This window comes from Rutidosis leptorrhynchoides, chromosome 6 (genome assembly GCF_046630445.1).
Source record: "Rutidosis leptorrhynchoides isolate AG116_Rl617_1_P2 chromosome 6, CSIRO_AGI_Rlap_v1, whole genome shotgun sequence".
NCBI lineage: Eukaryota > Viridiplantae > Streptophyta > Magnoliopsida > Asterales > Asteraceae > Rutidosis > Rutidosis leptorrhynchoides.
Window position 1 is genome coordinate 151,028,140 of NC_092338.1, and position 18,498 is coordinate 151,046,637.

An 18,498-nucleotide genomic window follows, 5' to 3' on the forward strand; every position below is an offset into this window, starting at 1 on the left:
AATGATTACCGGCCAATAAGCTTGATCGGTAGTTATTATAAAATCGTTGCTAAATTACTATCAAATAGGCTCCGGAAGGTGGTCCCTAAACTCGTCGGGCACGAACAAAGTGCGTTCATAAAAGGTAGGAATATCTTGGATGGTGCGTTAATTGCAAATGAAACACTAGATTTTTTGAAGCGTAAACGTATCAAAAGTCTCGTTTTCAAAGTTGATTTTGAGAAGGCGTTTGATTGTTTGAGTTGGGAGTTTCTTTTGGAGGTCATGGAGTTCATGGGGTTCGGTGTTAAGTGGAGGAAGTGGATATTATCGTGTCTCAAGTCGGCCTCGGTTTCTATACCCGTCAATGGCTCACCTACAAATGAGTTTAACTTAGAAAGGGGGGTAAGACAAGGGGACCCCCTTTCACCTTTTCTATTCATTCTAGCGGCGGAAGGTCTAAATGCTCTAACTAAAGCCGCGGTCAACAGTGGTATGTTCTCGGGTGTGGAAATTGGAGGAGATAGTGTTTGCATTTCTCACCTCCAATATGCGGATGATACTATTTTTTCTGGAAATGGGGCTAAACTAATATCCGTAATCTCATGAAACTTCTTAAATGCTTTGAGTTAACTTCGGGGCTTAAGGTCAACTACCGTAAAAGTAGCCTATTCGGTATCGGGGTGGATAAAGTTGATGTTGAACATATGGCCAACTATTTCTGATGTAACATGGGTACATTGCCATTTATTTATCTCGGGCTCCCAATAGGAGCTAAATTGAGTAAATTAGAGAGTTGGAAACCGGTTATCGCTAAATTCGAGAAAAGACTATCGGATTGGAAGTCTCGTTCGATTTCATTTGGTGGACGCTTGACCCTTGTCAAATCGGTATTAAATAGTCTCCCGTTGTATTACTTCTCGCTCTTCCGTGCTCCGCCTTGTGTGCTTAAAAAGCTTGAGAGTGTAAGACGTACTTTTTTTTGGGGCGGGTCGGGGAAAGGTTCTAAGATTGCTTGGGTTAAATGGGAAAAGGTTCTCTTATCTTTTGAGGAGGGTGGGTTAAATTTGGGTTCCTTAAAAAGCAAAAATCTCGCTTTGATCGGCAAGTGGTGGTGGAGTTTAAAACCGAACCCACTTCCTTGTGGGTCAAAGTTATTTCGAGCATTTATGGTTCTTCGGGCGGTTTGGATTCGTGTAATTATCTTCACGGTCTATCTACTACTTGGGCTAACATTGTTAGAACGGGTGGTATGGTAGATTCTCTTGGTTTGCGTTTCAGGGACTCGTTTAGCAAGACTATTGGGAATGGTTCTTCAACTTCTTTTTGGAATGAGACATGGTTATGCGACGTACCACTTAAAGATAAATTCAAAAGATTACACTGTTTAGAGGTCTCCAAAGATGTTAAAGTGTGTGATAGGCTTGTGTGGGATGGTTCGAAAATCACTGAAAATTGGTGCTGGTCGAGGCCCCCTGCGCGTCGTGCTGATTCAGAATTGAAGGATCTTAAGGAGCTGCTGTCCGCGTGCTCGTTAGATCCTTCGAAGGGCGATTCGTGGGGCTGGAAACTGGATGCTACCGGGATGTTTTCTACTAAAATGCTTGCTAGTTTGATCGACAATAAACTTATAATTGCAGGTACAAACGTGGTTGAAACAGCGCGCAACAATCTTATACTGAAAAAGGTAGGAGTTTTTATATGGCGAGCAAGGAATAAAAGGTTACCGGTCCTTTTGGAGTTAGACAAGAGAGGAGTCGACTTACCCTCCGTTCGTTGTTTTCTTTGTGATGGCAATTTGGAGTCGGTCGACCACTCTCTCATTTTTTGTAAGTTCGCGTTAGATGTTTGGTGCAAGGTCTTCGAGTGGTGGAACATGAACGTGTCTACTTCACTAAGCATTAGTGAAATGTTCCTTGGGAATTCGAGTACACCTATGTCGGCATTCGGTCAAAAAATTTGGCAAGCGGTTCGATGGTCGAGCGGTTACCTTATTTGGAGTAATCGGAATCAAAAAGTGTTTAAGCAAAAGTGTTGGAATCCCCCTGTGGCGTTATGCGAGATACATTCAAAGTCATTCGAATGGATCGCGAAACGTTGCAAATCAAAGACTATCGATTAGCACTCTTGGCTTCATAATCCACAATCTTTTCTTTGTATTTAGGATGCTAAACAACTTGTTATAGCATTTTGTGAGAACTAACTGTTGTATAGTTGAGGTGGTTCCTATCACAATTGTATAGGAATCATAGTTTGTAAACTTGAGTTCATATAATATATTGCTTTTCAAAAAAAAAATCGGGACATAAAAAACGCCAGATAAGAAAAAGAGCTGAGGCATTTATTAAGTCTCATAGTGGGGCTTTAGATAAATTCGTTCAGAAACAACCACACACAAACTCTAATAATTTTGATGAAGATAATAATAATGACGTTAATCGTAATGATCATCATGGTATTGATGATATTCATGTTGACAATCCGCATTGTGGCGATATTAACCTAGATAATGATGTTCATGATACTAATATTGAAAATGAGGATGTTGTTGACATTAATTCCAGTGAGGATTTTGATGAACTTGATCCAAATGATGATAATGAACCTGCAGAAAACATTGATCTTCATAATGTTGATATAGATAATCCACGAGAATGGGATCGACTTACTACTGATATGATTAAGGTTTTGGTAGTTCATGGTCCTAAAAGAGACACCTCATTATAAAAAGGGCCCCAAAAATCAATCATCTAGGCGATTTTCTTCAACTTCATATACAAGGATTCTAGCAAATAACGAGAAGGGTGATAGAGAGTGGTTGGTATATTCCAAAGAACTTGACGGAGTTTTTTGTTTTTGTTGTCAAATTTTTCGAAAAGGGGGTACGAGAGGTCAGTTAGTGAATGAGGGTTTTCCAGATTGGAAGAATCTTGAAAAAAGGCTTAAAGAACACGAAGTTATCTTGGAGCATATCATTGAAAAACAATGAAACGGTTGATAAAGCGTCTCACGAACTATTCACGAAAGAGAGAGATCACTGGAAAAATGTTATATTAAGAATTATATCAATTGTAAAGTATCTTGCTAAAAATAATTTAGCATTCCGTGGTAGTAACGCCATGTCGTATGAAAAGAGTAATGGCAACTTTTTGGGTTTGATTGAAATGTTGGACGAATATGACCCTTTTATAAAGGATCATGTGCGACGTATCACGAGTGATGAGATTCATCATCATTATCTTGGTCATAACATCCAAACTGAGTTTACTTCTACTTGGTCGTTCTATTAAATCACAAATAATTAAAAAGGTAAAACAAGCAAAGTATTACTCTGTGATACTTGATTGTACCTGATATTGCCTAATTTACACATGTTTTACACGCGCAATCTAAGGCAATATCGGTCTTGTTCAACTGTTTTAGTGGTGATTTGAAGGACCATTGGTAATTAATCATTAAAAGTGAAATTCTGGTTCATTAGAAGAAAAAGTTGGTGATTTGTTCGTGTTCATGGGTTAAATGAAGAGAGTAAATTAAAAGTTAAAAATATTAAATTTATAAAGTGTTGGTTGCTATATAGAGTAAGAGTCACGTTCCGTGATCCAATGTCACCAAATGTGAGATATGTCACCACACGTGACATGTCCATTCAATTAAAGATGAAACAAGCTCGAAGCACCTTGTCACATTGTAAAACAACATCATGTTTGGACTAAAAGCTGAAAAAAGAAGTCAGTGGATAGATTAAAAAGTGGGCCGATTGTTTGGGTCTGTTGAAATATGAACGCATGTCTAGGCCATGTATCTTAGCCGACATTCAGTAAACAAGGGAGGACCAAGGCATTTATATATTGATTTTTTTGACACCACGGAAAAATCCATCTATCTACGTATCACTTTATAATTTAGATTAAATTTTCTCTGCTCCTGTACGAAAGTTAAAAGACTTGTTCTACAAACTTTTTGGTTTTTGGCTTTACTCTTGGATTACTCCGTATTATTCAACATACAAGGTAATTCTTATGTTAATTATTTGTTTTATACAATGATTAAATATTTATCCTTGATTGTTTGTGTTGATTCCATGTCCATGAGTAGCTAAATTCCTCGTATTCACTTAGATGATTGAACCTAGGTGATGGATTGCTTAATCTTTTGTATGTATTAAATTAGTTACTCTTGATCCATGATTCTTAATTACTCCCATTAATTGATCCCATTGATTGCTAGTTTGTTGGTTGATGTAACGAGAGTTACTAGGTCAATTAATTTATCTAGGTTATTGAGAGATAAATAGATAAGTTGAATTACATACGGGAGACCGGTGTAATTAGATTAGTAATTAATCTCATCAATTGAGTAGGTAATTGTGAAGCCTAAAGAGGGACACCGATTTACCCTTCAACTGAATCATAATCTTGAGTACTTAATATTGATTGATTGTGTTCTTCAGAAGCGTATGGGAGATCAACGTGAAAAACCGACACTTTCATGATAGAATTAGTATCTAAGTTAGGGACACCAGCTTATCTTACTAATTGATTAATGAACTTGGTTAACGAGAGTTATACTTAGGGATTTAATTACATTGTTCTTAATAAAAGCAATCCGGAACCTAGGGAATTGAATCTAAGTGAATACCCCTTATCTATTTGAACTCGTTTTTAATTTCTTTGTTTTAATTACTTTTTAATCAAAACCCCCATTTTACAACTAAAATCTCTAGAATAATTATTAGTCTTTTTAATCCTAAACTCTGTTCCCTGTGAACGAATTCGTAAGTATATTACAATAAGATTAGGTGTGTTTTACGCATATCAAATTTTTGGCGCCGCTGTCGAGGAGCGGCGTGTCTTAGGATTTTACAAGCTTTTAGTTATTCGATCCTTTCGTGAAAACTTGTTTTCGCGAAAGTTACTTTTCTGTTATTTTATTTTCGATTTTACGCGTGGTTTTGTTGTGGTGTGATCGCAGGTTAGGTACTAATAACTCTGGAACCGTCTAGAGTTTACCATACACGCAGCAAAGCTAAAGAAGAACAGGAAATCGCCGAAGGTTTCGCTGAATTACCTTTTTATATTCCGAATTTCGAATATATCAAGAAGGAAGAAGATACAATGGGTGATCCAGCGCGAGGTCAATCCATGGAAGCTTTAATGAAAGCCACGAGGGCTGGCAATGGACATGCCATTAGACAACCGACAGTCAACACAGATTTTGAGGTCAAGGGGCAGATTCTTAACATGATAACTCATCAATGTCAGTTCAGGGGTACACCTAAAGAAGATGCATTCGAGCACCTTCGAAATTTTAAGAGTATTTGTAATTTGTTCAAGATTGCTCAGGTTGAAGATACTGTTATTTATTTGAGGGTTTTTCCTTGGTCTTTGAAAGACGACGCCAAGGACTGGTTAGAATCATTGCCTGAAGGTGATATTGATAGTTGGACTACGATGGAAGATAAGTTTCTGCTGCGTTTCTTTCCAGCTTCTAAGGCTGCTCAATTGCAAAGTGACATTAATCACTTCACTCAGAAGCCACATGAGACACTTTATGATGCATGGACACGGTTTGGTAAGATGTTACGTAATTGTCCTCAACACGGGTTGAACAACTTCAATAAGGTCCAGATCTTCTATAAAGGTGTTAATGTGCCGACGAGGAAAGAAATAGATATTGCTGCAGGTGGTTCTTTGATGAAAAAGACTCCGGATGAATCTTACAACATCATCTCCGAAACGGCTAGACACTCATATGATTGGCATCAAAAGATGGATATTTCTCGCTCTTCTCATGTCGCTAGTACCGAAACTAGTGATGAGCTCGCATCGGTTAGAGCACAACTAGCAACTGTTAAAAGACAAATGGAATCGATGACTAAAGAGATGCATGCTATGAAAGTTAGTTGTGAGTTATGTCAAGGGCCACATCTCACAAAGGATTGTAATCAGGCATCTATGGAAGAGCATGTGAACTACTTGGGTAATCAATACAATAATCAGTACCAAGGAGGTAGTTCAGGTTATCAAAGGAACGGACCACCGGGGTTCGTTAATCGAAATCAAAATCAGTCATATGTGGATAAGGGTCCTTCATTAGAGGAGTTGTTGCGGGGTTTTATAATAAAGATGGATGAAAGCATCACGGCATTGAGGCAAGATAGTGAATCAACAAAACAGCAAGTGAGAAGTCAACAGGCCTCGATTCAGAATTTGGAACGGGATGTGGGGCGTATAGCTCAATTGCTAACGGAGAGACCACCCGGTGCTCTCCCTTCGAATACGCAAACTAATCTGAACAATAATGGGCCGCCTCGAACAATCTTGACTAATAACCACCGAAATGATGTGAAGAATAAAGAGCCTCAAGTTTCTAATTATTCTCAAGTTAATGCTATTTCTGGTGTTGAGGGCTATGGTTCCGATGAGGTTATACCGACTTATACATTTCATGATGAAGATGGTTGTATTCGAGTTAGTGATATAACTCCCGCGTATGGTAATTACTTAATGAGTTTGATGACGGGGAGTTCTTCTAGTTCGGGTAATCAAGAGTCGGAAGTGAAGAGTCTTGAGACTACCGAGTCTCCTGAGTTCAATGTTGATGAGATTAAAGTGGAAGAAGAGGTGAAACCTTCACCCGAATTGAAAGTTTACAAGCCGCCTATTCCATATCCGAGAGCTATTCAATCCGAGCAACCAAAGGACACTGTTTGTAAGTGTATTAATTCTAATGAAAATATTTGTGTGCATGTACCTTTGGTTGATGTTCTTGCAGGTATGCCCAATTATGGAAAAATTTTAAAGGATTTAATGGCGAAGAAGGGTGAGCATGAGCAGGCATCTTCCGCGTTTCTTGAAGCGGAATGTGCTGCTATTTTAAAGAAGAGTGGTATGCCACCAAAGTTAGGTGATCTCGGGCCATTCATAGTGCCTTGTAGGATTGATGACTCTGAAATTTTTAAGTGTTTAACTGATTCAGGTGCGAGTATTAATCTTATGCCCTTGTCTATTTATTCACGTTTGGGTTTGAATGAGCTTAAGTCGACTAATACTGGAGTTAGATTGGTGAACCAGTCGATTAGTAAACCCATAGGGATTGCTGAAAATTTGGTGGTTAAAATAGGTGAATTAGAGTTCCCAGCTGACTTTGTGGTTGTTGATATGCCGGAGGATAAGGTTGTGCCGATTGTTTTAGGTAGACCATTTTTAGCAACTGCAGGTGCATTGACTGATTGGAGAACTTGTAAGTTGATTTTGAGGGATAGAGGTAAGACTTTGAGTTTTCAAACAAGGTTTAGTGTTAAACCACCACCCACATCCGTTGATTCTGTGAATGTGCTCACTAGTCTAAAAACTGAATATGATAAAACTGAGACTAGTAAGAAGCCTAAGTGTGGGGGTATGGGTGTTAAAGAAAAGCCCGTTGTTAAACCACCTGATGATAATGTTGTTGATAGGTCTATGAGAAGGTTATTCGAGCGGGTTAAGAAAGCAATGAATGAGAAAGATGAGCAGTTAAGACTCCGGTTAGTTTCTAATTTATCTGAAAAAGAGAAAGAAAAGTTGAGGGAATTGACTAGGGAGTCAAAAGCTGCTGATGATTGGTTGTTAGGTATGATTGGTAATGGTATTGAAAGTGGTGGTTCCCATGGTTTGAAGAAATAGGGAACCCACTATCCGGGCATCAGTTGAGAGGAAGGTGGAGTCTAGTGCAAGATTCGTTAATAAACCTGCACATGTAAAATTTGTATATTGCGTGAGTTTTAAACTTAAAACCCCTAAAAAATTGAAAAAAAAAAAGTTCAAAAAAAAAAAATATTTTTCTTTTTGTGTTTTGTTCTTGTGTAATCATTGCAGGTACTATAATGTGATGACAATCGAGGAATGGCCGTCAGTGCAGAGCCCTCTGTCACTCCGTTTCGCGATTATATTGCTCTACATCCGGTTATGTTTTTCTCATTCACTCTATTGTCCTCTCGAATTTATACTTTATATTTATGATTTCATGTAAATGAGGGCATTACATGATCTTAAGTGTGGGGGGAGAGATATAAATTCTCGCGGATGTAATACACTTGACTTGAGTCTTATTTTTGATTGAATTGTTGAAAAATTTGGGAAATTTTTTGACTCATTCAAAAAACCAAGTGTAGTTGTTTTATGAAGAAAATGTTATCACCTTTGTAAGTTAAATTGTGCATGTACCTCTATGATTTTGGTGAATTTGGTGTTTTGTATTGTCTTTTGCGTGAGTTATGTGTAATAAGGAAGCAAAGTCTTCCAGGGTATAAAAACCCAAAATTGTAGGATGATTCAAGTCCATCCATAAAGGAAGTTAAGTCTTCCGAATGCCCATCTTACTTGGTGTAGGAGACTTCCTAATCTACATCATTTTATACTGACATTGGTTAATGTATCATTTCACGATTTATTACACCGATGTATCGTACTGTGGGAAGAGGAGCCTTGAGCTTCAACCGTGCTATCTTTTTATGTAAGACCAATGGCTTCATGCTAGCATTTGCTTAGACAACGCACGCCATGGCCAAAAGCCATGATACCCTTTAAAATACGGAAATGTAGTAGCTGCTTCCTACATTTTCTTAAAACTAGCATAAAAGCTAGATGCGTGGAAAGTGGGGTCCAAGGACCTTAAATAAAATAAAAAAAATAGTGTTTAAACACTTCCGGGAGAATCGAGTCCTCCCATATTGTTTTAGGAAGTAAAGTCTTCCAAACTTGTAAGTAAAGTCTTACAAGTTATGATTGTTTCAAAAGATCATTGCTTGAAAGTAAAGTCTTTCAGGTTTCGTACAATAGACCCTCCGAAAAATTTACACCCAAGGTAGTTTGCTTCAGTGCAACTACCCGTGCGGTTGTCCCATAATCAGGAAGGCTTGTATGCACACCAGATTTTGAGCCAAATCATGGAATTGATGGACCTCTTAATTAGCCACGTGGGGCACTAATTCCACGAACCTCCGTCAATGCTTTCGCCCTACTATGAGAGAAACCATAGAATTGTGATAGAAAGCTTGATGAGTGTCGGTCATCATGTGCCCGGATTGACCATAAAGATAGGGGTAACCAGTCCCCTACGCTTTGGCGCACCCACCTTAACCCAAATTTTGGAATTGACGGTTATATTTGGAATTGACGATTATTGGTGTTTTGGGGGCATGGAGGTGAAAGAAGGATAGCCAATACGGGTTGATTAGAGGAGCAAATTTATGGAGGCGTACACTTGATGAATGGTAATTTTTATGATGCTTAAAGTTTTACTCATTTTGGTTATACTTTATGATTTTCTAGGTGACTATAATTCATGATACATATTGATTGATATCTTGAACTTATTTTGGTGAAATTGAGTAAATTGTTAACGATATTGAGGGTGATTTTGTTTGGTAATTTGTTGAGTCAATGGCTATCCCGTGGATCCTACGTAATTGGTGAAAGTCAAGGAGGTCAACTTTTGAAATATGAAAAGTATTTACTTGATGATTGATGTTTTGATGACCTTTTTGAAGATGTAGTTGACTTTGACCGGGGGCATGATTGTGTGGGGTAGACTTAGGCTTGAACAGGTGTTGAATGTTGATAGTTTTGATTGAAGACTTGAGCCTTGTACTAATTTTGTGAAGACTACACGATATGGAGTTAATGATTTTTGAAGACACTTCGGGTATGTTAATCTTGTATTAAGTTTTACTATTTTTGAAGATAAGCTTACTTGAGGACAAGCAAAGTTCAAGTGTGGGGGATTTTGATATTGCCTAATTTACACATGTTTTACACGCGCAATCTAAGGCAATATCGGTCTTGTTCAACTATTTTAGTGGTGATTTGAAGGACTTTTGGTAATTAATCGTTAAAAGTGAAATTTTGGTTCATTAGAAGAAAAAGTTGGTGATTTGTTCGTGTTCATGGGTTAAATGAAGAGAGTAAATTAAAAGCTAAAAATATTAAATTTATAAAGTGTTGGTTGCTGTATAGAGTAAGAGTCACGTTCGGTGATCCAATGTCACCAAATGTGAGATATGTCACCACACGTGACATGTCCATTCAATTAAAGATGAAACAAGCTCGAAGCACCTTGTCACATTGTAAAACAACATCACGTTTGGACCAAAAGCTGAAAAAAAGAAGTCAGTGGCTAGATTAAAAAGTGGGTCGATTGTTTGGGCCTGTTGAAATATGAACGCATGTCTAGGCCATGTATCTTAGCCGACATTCAGCAAACAAGGGAGGACCAAGGCATTTATATATTGATTTTTTTTTACACCACGGAAAAATCCATCTATCTACGTATCACTTTATAATTTAGAGTTAGGTTTTATAATATTTTAAATTTTCTCTGCTCCTGTACGAAAGTTAAAAGACTTGTTCTACAAACTTTTTGGTTTTTGGCTATACTCTTGGATTACTCCGTATTATTCAACATACAAGGTAATTCTTATGTTAATTATTTGTTTTATACAATGATTAAATATTTATCCTTGATTGTTTGTGTTGATTCCATGTCCATGAGTAGCTAAATTCCTTGTATTCATTTAGATGATTGAACTTAGGTGATGAATTGCTTAATCTTTTGTATGTATTAAATTAGTTACTCTTGATCCATGATTCTTAATTACTCCCATTAATTGATCCCATTGATTGCTAGTTTGTTGGTTGATGTAACCAGAGTTGCTAGGTCAATTAATTTATCTAGGTTATTGAGAGATAAATAGATAAGTTGAATTACATACGGGAGACCGGTGTAATTAGATTAGTAATTAATCCCATCAATTGAGTAGGTAATTGTGAAGCCTAAAGAGGGACACCGATTTACCCTTCAACTGAATCATAATCTTGAGTAGTTAATATTGATTGATTGTGTTCTTCAGAAGCGTATGGGAGACCAACGTGAAAAACCGACACTTTCATGATAGAATTAGTATCTAAGTTAGGGACACCAGCTTATCTTACTAATTGATTAATGAACTTGGTTAACGAGAGTTATACTTAGGGATTTAATTACATTGTTCTTAATAAAAGCAATCCGGAACCTAGGGAATTGAATCTAAGTGAATACCTCTTATCTATTTGAACTCGTTTTTAATTTCTTTGTTTTAATTACTTTTTAATCAAAACCCCCATTTTATAACTAAAATCTCTAGAATAATTATTAGTCTTTTTAATCCTAAACTCTGCTCCCTGTGAACGAATTCGTAAGTATATTACAATAAGATTAGGTGTGTTTTACGCATATCAGTACCCCAGATACTAGTCACCAGGAACAAATGTCTTTATTTTTGAGATACGTAAATGTCTCATCGGAGTGTATTAGAGTCGAGGAATCTTTCCTAGGTTTCTTGAAGGTTGATGATACCACTGGTAAGGGGCTTTTTGATGTAACTTACAATGAGCTTAGGTCTCTTGATCTTGATATTGATGACATGCGTGGTCAAGGTTATGACAATGGATCAAATATGAATGGAGCGCATCTAGGTGTAAAAAGAATATTTATAGAAATTAATCCTAGAGCATTTTATACACCATGTGGTTGTCATTGTCTTAATCTTGCGTTGAGTGACATGGCTAATAGTTGTGGAAAAGGTAGAGATTTTTTTGGTGTCATACAACGCATTTACACAAATATTTGCGAATTCTTCAAAGAGGTGAAAAATTTTGACAGATAATGTTCAAGGGTTGACTCTTAAATCATTATCCACCACACGTTAGGAGAGTCGCATTGAAAGTGTCAAACCTATTAGATATCAGATTTTACATATAAGAGAAGCTTTACTTCAAATTGCAGAAGAGGATAATGATTCTAAAATTCAAAGTGAAGCTAAATCTCTTGCAACAAATGAGCTCGGTGATTTTGAGTTTTTAGTATCAGTGGTCGTTTGGTTTGAAATATTGTTTGCGGTGAATTTAGTAAGTAAAAGGTTACAATCTAAGGATATGCTTCTTGATGTTGCTATTAAAGATGTTAAAGGGTTGGTGACCTACTTTGAGGAATATAGGAACACAGGGCTTTCTAAAGCGATTGATGAAGCTAAGAAAATTGCCATTGAAATGGGTGTTGATCCAGTGTTTCCTCAAAAGCGTGTAATTCGAAAGAAAAAACAATTTGATGAGAACTCAAGGGATCACGGTGTTTTGTTATCCACCGAGGAGTCATTTAAAGTTAATTATTTTTTATTGTAACAACCCCAAATTCGTTTACCAAAAACGAAGCACCCATTTTTTTTTATTTTAGGTCCCAATATCCCGTTAATAACACATAACATTTTCAACTCTGTTTTAACCGAAAACATAATATCATAACGTTTCGTTTAACAACTTAATATAACCCTTGGTACACAAATGACACATTACAAAATCATTTGTAACAATGACCCAATTACACATAAGACGGGTTAATACTCAATAACCCAACCCAATATCAAGAGCATAATCCCGGGGACTACCAAATCCCCAATCCGCGTCCGAATCTCCGAAAGCTACCCCATCGAGCCCAAGCGCTCCTACACATCTAGTCTAACGACTAGCTAGCCTTACAATCACAATACCTGTAAAAAGGTAAACAATGAGAGGGGTAAGCTAACGCTTAGTGAGTGCAATAAGTATACACATGCATATATAATATACCTACTTGCAACCACCTACTCACATACCACAAACATGCTAGCAATATAATATTAGCATACGAACTCCAAGTATAAAGCTAATAACCTCCATTACCGCAACTTGCATAAACAATAGCATATACTCCAAAATATAATATGCTACACTACAATACATACACAAACTATATGGTTAACCATACGCACAAGGGAATGGTATTCACGAAAGACCATCGGAGTTCACAACATCCATTAGTGTACTTAACACCGTGTATCACTAATCCCCCGGGTGGCATCTTAACACCTCGATACTTCACCCCGAGTGGCATCTTAACACCTCGATGCTTCACCCGTCAATTTTACTTTCGGGATTGGTGTCTTAACACCTCAGCACTTCACTCCCGGGTGACATCTTAACACCTCGATGCTTCACCCCGAGTGGCATCTTAACACCTCGATGCTTCACCCGTTAATATACTTTCGGAGTGGCATCTTAACACCTCGACACTTCACTCCCGATTGGCATCTTAACACCTCGATGCTTCACCCGTCAATTTTACTTTCGGGAGTGGCGTCTTAACACCTAGACACTTCACTCCCGGGTGGCATCTTAACACCTCGATGCTTCACCCCGAGTGGCATCTTAACACCTCGATGCTTCACCCGTTAATATACTTTCGAAGTGGCGTCTTAACACCTCGACACTTCGCTCCTGAGTGGCATCTTAACACCTCGATGCTTCACCCCGAGTGGCATCTTAACACCTCGATGCTTCACCCGTTAATATACTTTCTGGAGTGGCGCCTTAACACCTCGACAATTCACTAGTCGACGTGGCGTCTTAGCACCTCGACACTTCACATCTCACGCTACACAAATAAATACATTATATATATACACATATAATTATTCAACTCACCTTAACGCCTCGATGAAGTGCAATCCAAATCCCGCAACTCGTCAGTGGAATGTACCTATTCTGTTTATCACATAATCATCAATATAAACTCATTTGGACTCTCGACCCGCCCAAATGAACAACAAGTGCAAAATACACCCTTTTGCACTTTTAACGCTACCCGAAGGTCCAAAACTAACGAGACTAGTTCCTGCGTTCCCGAAATACACAAAGACACCACATATAGCCATTAAACACCCACTAGCCCGCATATTCGCCCAAAAACCCATTTTGACCCTTAACAAAATCAAATTCTCACATTTGCTAGTTTTGACTTCAAAACGCCACCAACACAAGTTTATACTTTAACTTAACTCATTTTAAGTTTAAAAACTCAAACAATCGATAATCGGTCCATTATCCCCAATAAACCCTAATTTGACTCTATTCGAAATTAGTCAATTAAATGAGCACAAAAGGCTTCCATCACTTCAATAATCACTAAATACTAGTGATTAAACTCATTTTCAAGTCTCACATGAGGTAAACTTGTTCACCAAACTCAAAACCCGCCTTCATCACTTATAAACCTGAATCTAGGTGTTAACCTTCCATTAACAACTAATGGGGTTTCATTATGAACTCACAATCAAAAACCCCTAAATATGAACATGAATCATGAGAACGAAATTCGGATAGGAGACTTACCACTATTATCAAATCGTAAATAAGAACGAGGAGAAAGACGTTTGTTCTTTCTCCAAATATCGAATCCCGCTTCCTCTCCTTCGATTTACTCTTTGAATGGATTGGAAGAAATGAAGTTTAGAGAGAAAAGGTGAAAGAAAAAGAGAAAAGAAAAGATTAAATGAGATGAGTGGATGAGGTTTGAGCCTATAATCTGATCCACAAGCGAAATGACCAAAGTGCCCCCAACGAACCCTTAAAATTACAAAGTTTCGGACCCAGAACTGCAGCATCATCGCTCCGCGGCCCTCTTTCTTCGCGCCGCGACCTACAGCGTGGTCTGGTGGTCTTGGTTATATGCTGTCTGATCTTGATTCGATATCAATACCGCGCCGCGACCCACTAGGCCGCGCCGCGACATAGTGTGGGTTTTGTCCATTTTTCGCGTACTTGAACCCCAACACACGAACACGTCTCGTACCCTTCATACACTAGACGTACATACTCTCTATAACACGTATAACAACCCTTCGATCACTCTCGTAACATGTATTATTTATACATCGCATGAACTCCATGTATATATATATATATATACAATATATATATATATATATACATTTATAATACGACGAATCCATAATATACATTTACGTATGTATATGTATACACATATAAGTCGTACGAATAAACGGGTCTTACATTTATACATTGTTGATCAGGCGATTGCCTCTCTTACCTCAAGATTCAAACAGTAAGAAGAGTATGAAAAGGTTTTTAGTTTTCTATTTGCATATGACAAGTTAAAATTCATTGATGAAGATGATCTTAAGCTATGTTGCATTCGTCTTGAAGATGCTCTCAAGTATAATGGAAAATTAGATATTGATGCAAATGAACTCTATGAGGAGTTAAAATTGCTTAAAAAGTTCTTGCCCAATGAAATTATGGGACCGGCTGATATTTTGGAAAACGTGAAAAAGATCGATTATTTTCCTAATGTAATAATTGCTTATCGAGTATTGTTGACTATTCCAATAACAGTAGCATTTGCAGAAAGAAGTTTTTCAAAACTGAAGTTGCTGAAAAACTACTTGCGGTCTACCATGTCACAGGAAATACTTAATGGATTGGCTTTGATATCTATTGAGAATGATATATTGAATTGTATTGACTAAAGAGCTGATAAACCACTTTGCTTCTAAAAATGTTAGGAGAGTAGTTTTATTTAAATAATAGTTTAGTTATTGTTGAAGGACAAATATTTTGACTATATAAAATACTTTGATACGTATGTGCGGTCCTGGTTGGAAAATATATAGAATTTTTGACTTAATTAAATAAGTTTAAGGTGCACTATTGGGATTACATTAGTAAAACTTCTATAAATTAAATTTAACTGAAATAGAAACCAAATAAAATAACCTGCAATTTTCAATGGTTTTTGGGAGTGATTCAAGGGATGTTTCAGTGTTGGGCTATTAAATTAGGTGGTATAGGATGGTAGATTTTAGGTGCACTCAATACTTTTCAGTGGTAGCAGACAATTAAAATTATACTATCCTTTATATGCAAAGCTCAATATAACCTATACTATACTGTGCAGCCCGTCTTTACAAGGTGGTTTCTACGCCTCTCATTTTTGTAAATTTTTGTTTTTGAGAATATTTTATGACAAAACTAAGTATCAATAATAAACTATGTCAAACAGATTAAATTAGTTAATTAATATAAGTAAATTAAAGCTGAGTATGAGAGTATCAAAAAACAATGTCATACACATTATATTTACATTTACATATTAACTAATAGACAAAAGTTATGAATAGTACCAGGAGTATTTTCGACTTTTCACCTTTTTTTTTAATTCTAACTAAATTTCATTTTATCAACAAAGGCCCCACACTTTTTTGAAAAAAATTCAAATGAGGGATAAAGTGTTAAATAACCATTTTTATAAAAAATCTTATATAAACTCCACCCAAATATTCAACGGGTCATATCTTCTCGCTCGCAAAGAGTTAAATTTTTCCGACACCATCGTTAAACTCGAAATAATTTTAGAAACACAATGTCACTAGGAAAACGGACGCTTTTTAAAAAACGCTAAATATTTGGGGTACTTTTCATACACGTTGATTTTGCGTTAAATTTTTAAAAGTCGACAATTCCATAGCGAAACGCGGAGATGCACATATATTGTTAATTTAAAATAACATTTAAATCTCTCACGGGTTATACCTTTTCGTTCGACTCGAGTTGCACTTCAACGATATTATCGTTAGCCACAAAATAATTTTACTAAATGCAATAAAATACATTAAAAATCGAACCCCGGCGCGAAGCGAGGGTTCAATAACTAGTTCATACTAAATTAATTAAGTAAATTAAAAAATTAAATATGAACTACTAGAAAATAAAAAAGTAAAGAACAAAAAACCTAGAAAAACATTAAACATGATCAAATCTTCGTTGATGAAAGAGATGTCAAACCATATTGAAATCATCCCTAACATGATCAAATCCTCCCTGATGAACACGTTCTTCGTTAGGCTTAAAAGAATCAAATCAATCATCAAAATTCATTACGTAACATCAAAAATCTTAATTAGTTTCTTCGATTCCTATTCTTGAAAAGCATCTCACGAAGCTCAGCCGGATCAATCTGATTCTCATGTCCTTCTGGCTTGTAATATCCAGTTTTTGGATCTGGAATCCATGAAGAACAACTCGATTTTTTCGATTCTTCACTGCCTTTTTTCATCACTCCAACTACACTTTCCCTCATACTCTCCACCACATTACCTTGAGATATTGATGCGTATCCGCGCCTGTACACATATAAAGCATTCGAAACACAATTGTTAATGTTCATCAATAAATACCAATTCATTATAAAAATAAAAATAAAAAATTACTACGTATAAAATATAATTCAATAAATATATATAACACCAGTGTTCAACAATCAACATACCTAGCAAAAACGTAGCATTTGTTGAGGATAGCCATCGATGAATGATAAATTTTAATTCCTTAATGAAATTTCGATCCGTAGTGTAATTAATACAAGTAAGCTGTGTTGTAACCGGAATGAATGAATAATATGGTAGGGTTTATGGATGTTGTGGTGATGAGTATTTATAGAAGAAGGAAATAGGGTTTTTTAAAAGTGGGCTTTGTACATATTGTGGCCCACCATTACAAACAAAGGACTTTGGTAAATCTTTTTTTTATCAAGTTAATTGAATACAAGTGCGATAATCCCAATCTACGGTAAAGATATAAGGTAAAAACAAGCATGACAGTTTAATTTGATTTAATTTAGTTTATAATTTATTTCATTATATTAAGTAATTTAATCTAATTTAGTTTAAAGATTATAGATTCTTTTTGAATAAAGAGTATTCATCCAACAAATATATCAATAATTATCACAAAATTTTACAATGAGGAGCAAAAATCGGCTAAAGAGACATGCTTTTAAGGTAACAAACTACAACAAAAAGCAAAAAATCACACCAACAAAACATATTAGGGAATCTTCCAATCATCTTTCACCATCTGAACATTCTTGGAATTTCTCCACTTTTTTTTTTTTGAAAAGCAATAAATATATTAACAAGAAACAACCAAATTCCTACATACGCTCGATCCATTCTTGGCATTGAGAGACTTACAAAAACCCATTTATGACCCAAACTCTATACAAACTTGGGAGCAAAAAAGGACTCGACAATAGACTGGAGTTGCATATACAAGCTCGACTAATAAGTATGCTGAGTTAGCATTAAAAATGTCACGAAGCTGTCAAATACAAATGCGGATTCACTAACTAGACATGCCATTCTAGAGGTACCCTTGTTAATCTTTGGGATATCCACTCGAAACTCACGATTTGAATCTCGTTTAAAGCTGAAGACCCGCACCAATGCTTGTTCTTGAAAACTTTGTTATTCCGATTCTTCCATATCAAATAACCACAAGACCATTCGACTGCCTGCCATATCTTTGAACCAATTACGGATGAAACTGCATTGTGAGGTTTACCTGCGAATGACTCCATTGCGTGCACTTTGGAATAGTTACTGAGACCCCACCATTTGTACACTCGAGACCATACATCAACCGCCATATTACATAACACCAAGGAGTGATCTATTGTCTCGACATCACCATCGCAAATAGGACATCGTACCGAGTGAAGGTCAATTCTCCGTTTGTCTAATTCAATTAGGGTCGGGATCCTATTGTGATTAACTCGCCAAATAAACACCTCTACTTTCTTTGGTACCAGTGAGTTACGCATGGTTGT

General features: G+C 36.6%; 1 pseudogene; it reads left to right on the forward strand.

Annotated features, from left to right (window-relative positions):
- Nucleotides 1-710: 710 nt before the first annotated feature.
- Nucleotides 711-15,361, forward strand: LOC139854162 (uncharacterized; annotated as a pseudogene).
- Nucleotides 15,362-18,498: the final 3,137 nt, after the last annotated feature.